General features: G+C 35.3%; 4 non-coding genes across 4 annotated transcripts; all 4 read right to left on the minus strand.

Annotated features, from left to right (window-relative positions):
* Positions 1-9: 9 nt before the first annotated feature.
* On the minus strand, positions 10-81 carry TRNAC-GCA (transfer RNA cysteine (anticodon GCA)). Its single transcript has one exon. It is a non-coding gene; the product is annotated as a tRNA-Cys (tRNA).
* Positions 82-1651: 1570 nt separating this feature from the next.
* On the minus strand, positions 1652-1723 carry TRNAC-GCA (transfer RNA cysteine (anticodon GCA)). Its single transcript has one exon. It is a non-coding gene; the product is annotated as a tRNA-Cys (tRNA).
* Positions 1724-3304: 1581 nt separating this feature from the next.
* TRNAC-GCA (transfer RNA cysteine (anticodon GCA)) lies at positions 3305-3376 on the minus strand. Its single transcript has one exon. It is a non-coding gene; the product is annotated as a tRNA-Cys (tRNA).
* A 1584-nt stretch (positions 3377-4960) lies between these two features.
* Positions 4961-5032, minus strand: TRNAC-GCA (transfer RNA cysteine (anticodon GCA)). Its single transcript has one exon. It is a non-coding gene; the product is annotated as a tRNA-Cys (tRNA).
* Positions 5033-6000: the final 968 nt, after the last annotated feature.

Raw genomic sequence — 6000 nt, forward strand, 5'->3', positions numbered from 1 at the left:
GCAAGTAATAGGGGGCACCCGGATTTGAACCAAGGACCTCTCGATCTGCAGTCGAATGCTCTACCACTGAGCTATACCCCCTGCTCTTTTTAATTATGAACACATACACATTGTAGCCTTGATGTAAAGGTTACTGTACTGTATTTCTTGTCCTGCAGGAGGCGAAGATGAGTCTGTTTGTTTATGGTAATGCTTTGGAGTTATTAGTCAGGGCATAAATAGAGAGTTCACATTCTGCAGGTATAATCTTTGAGCATGCTCAAAAAGAAACTTTGATCATCCTAAAGTTCCACTATAGTTAGTGCTAATCAGAGTAGGATATATTGAAATCCAGTTGTGACATTGTTTTATGGAATCAAAACTGAACTAAAATACAAATTGTTACCAAACTAATATTAATAATTTCTGAAAACTATTTTACCGTGGTACATTTTTGCTAAAAAAGTAAAATATTAGATTTTTGGGTTAGTGGGCTCAGATGTTCTGAATGCATGTATGCCTTATGGTCTAATTGCAAAATCAGTCGGAGTTGAAAACATGGCTGTACCAAATAATTTTGAATTCTGCCATGTTAATGCCCAATACTCCCTTATTTATCAAAGTTAGTTAGGAATAAAGCATTTTTCCTTCATGTAGTTATTTTATGCTGTATAATTCTCTATCAAAAGTAGCTGTAAAAACCTTCCACTGATACTGTACTTTCCTGAGGTAAAGTATTAAGTTGAAATGTCAACATTTTTTGTTGCCTGACTGCCACTTGAGTATGTTTTTTACATTACTTGAGTCCCAAACGAGGTATAGACTGCCAAGGGACGCTATACATTAAAAGCAAATTATAGAGGGCACCTGGATTTGAATCAGGGACCTCTCAACATGCACTCGAACGCTCAACAACTGATTTATACCCCCTGGTCTTTCTAACTATAAGATCATACACATTGCAGCCTTGATGTAAAGGTTACTGTACTCTATTTCTTGTCCTGCAGGAGTTGAAGATGAGTCTGTTTCTTTATGGTAAAGCTTTTGAGTTATTAGTCAGGTCATAAATAGAGAGTTTACATACTGTAGGTATAATCTGTGAGCATGCTTAAAAAGAAACTTTGATCATCCTAAAGCTCCACTATTGTTCGTGCTAGTCAGAGTAGTATATATTGAAATCCAGTTGTGACATTGTTTTATGGAAGCCAAAGAGAACTTTGTCACTAAACCAATATTAATAATTTCTGAAAACTAACTGATCGAGATACATTTTGGTAATAAAATAAAATATTTGATTTTTAGGTCAGTGGGCTCAGATGTTCTGAATGCATGTATGCCTTATGGACTAATTGCAAAATCAGTATGAGTTCAAAACATGGCTGCACCAAAAAAAATGTAATTCTGCATGTTAATGCCCAATACTCCCTTATTTATCAGTTATTTAGGAATAAAGCATTTATCCTTCATGTATAGTGATTTTATCCTGTATAAATCTCTATCAAAAGTAGCAGTCAAAACCTGCCACTGATACTGTACTTTCCTGAGGTAAAGTATTAAGTTGACATTTCAACATTTTTTGTTGCATGACTGCCACTTGAGTATATTTTTCATTACTTGAGTCCCAAACAAGGTATAGACTGCAAAGTGATGCTATACATTAAAAGCAAGTAATAGGGAGTACCCGGATTTGAACCAGGGACCTCTTGATCTGCAGTCGAATGCTCTACCACTGAGCTATACCCCCTGCACTTTCTAACTATGAGCACATACACATTGCAGCCTTGATGTAGAGGTTACTGTACTGTATTTCTTGTCCTGCAGGAGGCGAAGATGAGTCTGTTTCTTTATGGTAATGCTTTGGAGTTATTAGTCAGGGCATAAATAGAGAGTTCACATACTGCAGGTATAATCTGTGAGCATGCTCAAAAAGAAACTTTGATCATCCTAAAGTTCCACTATAGTTATGCTAGCCAGAGTAGGATATATTGAAATCCAGTTGTGACATTGTTTTATGGAAGCAAAACTGAACTAAAATACAAATTGTTACCAAACCAATATTAATAATTTCTGAAAACTATTTTATCGTGGTACATTTTTGCTAAGAAAATAAAATATTTGATTTTTGGGTCAGTGGGCTCAGATGTTCTGAATGCATGTATGCCTTATGGACTAATTCCAAAATCAGTCGGAGTTGAAAATATGGCTGTACCAAATAATTTTGAATACTGCCATGTTAATGCCCAATACTCCCTTATTTATCAAAGTTAGTTAGGAATAAAGCATTCATCCTTCATGTACAGTTATTTTATGCTGTATTATTCTCTATCAAAAGTAGCTGTAAAAACATCCCACTGATACTGTACTTTCCTGAGGTAAAGTATTAAGTTGAAATGTCAACATTTTTTGTTGCCTGACTGCCACTTGAGTATGTTTTTACATTACTTGAGTCCCAAACGATGTAAAGACTTCAAAGGGTTGCTATACATTAAAAGCAAATTATATGGGGCACCTGGATTTTAACCAGGGACCTCTCGACATGCACTCGAATGCTCAACAACTGATTTATACCCCCTGGTCTTTCTAACTATAAGACCATACACATTGCAGCCTTGATGTAAAGGTTACTGTACTGTATTTCTTGTCCTGCAGGAGGTGTAGATGAGTCTCTTTCTTTATGGTAAAGCTTTGGAGTTATTAGTCAGGGCATAAATAGAGAGTTTACATACTGTAGGTATAATCTGTGAGCATGTTTAAAAAGAAACTTTTATCATCCTAAAGCTACACTATTGTTAGTGCTAGTCAGAGTAATATATATTTAAATCCAGTTGTGACATTGTTTTATGGAAGTCAAAGAGAACTAAAATACAAATTGTCACTAAACCAATATTAATAATTTCTGAAAACTAACTGATCGAGATACATTTTGGTAATAAAATAAAATATTTGATTTTTAGGTCAGTGGGCTCAGATGTTCTAATTGCATGTATGCCTTATGGACTAATTGCAAAATCAGTATGAGTTCAAAACATGGCTGCACCAAAAAAAATGTAATTCTGCCATGTTAATGCCCAATACTCCCTTATTTATCAGTTATTTAGGAATAAAGCATTTATCCTTCATGTATAGTGATTTTATCCTGTATAAATCTCTATCAAAAGTAGCAGTCAAAACCTGCCACTGATACTGTACTTTCCTAAGGTAAAGTATTAAGTTGACATTTCAACATTTTTTGTTGCCTGACTGCCACTTGAGTATATTTTTCATTACTTGAGTCCCAAACAAGGTATAGACTGCAAAGTGATGCTATACATTAAAAGCAAGTAATAGGGAGTACCCGCATTTGAACCAGGGACCTCTCGATCTGCAGTCGAATGCTCTACCACTGAGCTATACCCCCTGCTCTTTCTAACTATGAGCACATACACATTGCAGCCTTGATGTAGAGGTTACTGTACTGTATTTCTTGTCCTGCAGGAGGCGAAGATGAGTCTGTTTCTTTATGGTAATGCTTTGGAGTTATTAGTCAGGGCATAAATAGAGAGTTCACATACTGCAGGTATAATCTGTGAGCATGCTCAAAAAGAAACTTTGATCATCCTAAAGTTCCACTATAGTTATGCTAGCCAGAGTAGGATATATTGAAATCCAGTTGTGACATTGTTTTATGGAAGCAAAATTGAACTAAAATACAAATTGTTACCAAACCAATATTAATAATTTCTGAAAACTATTTTATCGTGGTACATTTTTGCTAAGAAAATAAAATATTTGATTTTTGGGTCAGTGGGCTCAGATGTTCTGAATGCATGTATGCCTTATGGACTAATTCCAAAATCAGTCGGAGTTGAAAATATGGCTGTACCAAATAATTTTGAATACTGCCATGTTAATGCCCAATACTCCCTTATTTATCAAAGTTAGTTAGGAATAAAGCATTCATCCTTCATGTACAGTTATTTTATGCTGTATTATTCTCTATCAAAAGTAGCTGTAAAAACCTCCCACTGATACTGTACTTTTCTGAGGTAAAGTATTAAGTTGAAATGTCAAAATTTTTTGTTGCCTGACTGCCACTTGAGTATGTTTTTACATTACTTGAGTCCCAAACGATGTAAAGACTTCAAAGGGTTGCTATACATTAAAAGCAAATTATATGGGGCACCTGGATTTTAACCAGGGACCTCTCGACATGCACTCGAATGCTCAACAACTGATTTATACCCCCTGGTCTTTCTAACTATAAGACCATACACATTGCAGCCTTGATGTAAAGGTTACTGTACTGTATTTCTTGTCCTGCAGGATGTGTAGATGAGTCTCTTTCTTTATGGTAAAGCTTTGGAGTTATTAGTCAGGGCATAAATAGAGAGTTTACATACTGTAGGTATAATCTGTGAGCATGTTTAAAAAGAAACTTTTATCATCCTAAAGCTCCACTATTGTTAGTGCTAGTCAGAGTAGTATATATTTAAATCCAGTTGTGACATTGTTTTATGGAAGTCAAAGAGAACTAAAATACAAATTGTCACTAAACCAATATTAATAATTTCTGAAAACTAACTAATCGAGATACATTTTGGTAATAAAATAAAATATTTGATTTTTAGGTCAGTGGGCTCAGATGTTCTGAATGCATGTATGCCTTATGGACTAATTGCAAAATCAGTATGAGTTCAAAACATGGCTGCACCAAAAAAATTGTAATTCTGCCATGTTAATGCCCAATACTCCCTTATTTATCAAAGTTAGTTAGGAATAAAGCATTCATCCTTCATGTATAGTGATTTTATCCTGTAATATTCTCTATCAAAAGTAGCAGTCAAAACCTGCCACTGATACTGTACTTTCCGGAGGTAAAGTATTAAGTTGACATTTCAACATTTTTTGTTGCCTAACTGCCACTTGAGTATGTTTTTCATTAGTTGAGTCCCAAACGAGGTATAGACTGCAAAGTGATGCTATACATTAAAATCAAGTAATGAGGGGGCACCCAGATTTGAACCAGGGACCTCTCGATCTGCAGTCGAATGCTCTACCACTGAGATATACCCCCTGGTCTTTCCAACTATAAGACCATACACATTGCAGCCTTGATGTAGAGGTTACTGTACTGTATTTCTTGTCCTGCAGGAGGTGTAGATGAGTCTGTTTCTTTATGGTAAAGCTTTGGAGTTATTAGTCAGGGCATAAATAGAGAGTTTACGTACTGTAGGTATAATCTGTGAGCATGTTTAAAAAGAAACTTTGATCATCCTAAAGTTCCACTATAGTTAGTGCTAGTCAGAGTAGGATATATTGAAATCCAGTTGTGACATTGTTTTATGGAAGCAAAACTGAACTAAAATACAAATTGTTACCAAACCAATATTAATAATTTCTGAAAACTATTTTATCGTGGTACATTTTTGCTAAGAAAATAAAATATTTGATTTTTGGGTCAGTGGGCTCAGATGTTCTGAATGCATGTATGCCTTATGGACTAATTGCAAAATCAGTCGGAGTTGAAAACATGGCTGTACCAAATAATTTTGAATTCTGCCATGTTATTGCCCAATACTCCCTTATTTATCAAAGTTAGTTAGGAATAAAGCATTCATCCTTCATGTATAGTGATTTTATCCTGTATAATTCTCTATCAAAAGTAGCAGTCAAAACCTGCCACTGATACTGTACTTTCCTGAGGTAAAGTATTAAGTTGACATTTCAACATTTTTTGTTGCCTGACTGCTACTTGAGTATGTTTTTCATTACTTGAGTCCCAAACAAGGTATAGACTGCAAAGTGATGCTATACACTAAAAGCAAGTAATGAGGGGGCACCCAGATTTGAACCAGAGACCTCTCAATCTGTAGTCGAATGCTCTACCACTGAGATATACCCCCTGCTCTTTCTAACTATAAGCACATACACATTGCAGCCTTGATGTAAAGGTTACTGTACTGTATTTCTTGTCCTGCAGGAGGTGAAGATGAGTCTGTTTCTTTATGGTAATGCTTTGGAGTTATTAGTCAGGGCATAAAT

The sequence above is a fragment of the Pseudophryne corroboree genome, chromosome 1 (genome assembly GCF_028390025.1).
Source record: "Pseudophryne corroboree isolate aPseCor3 chromosome 1, aPseCor3.hap2, whole genome shotgun sequence".
NCBI lineage: Eukaryota > Metazoa > Chordata > Amphibia > Anura > Myobatrachidae > Pseudophryne > Pseudophryne corroboree.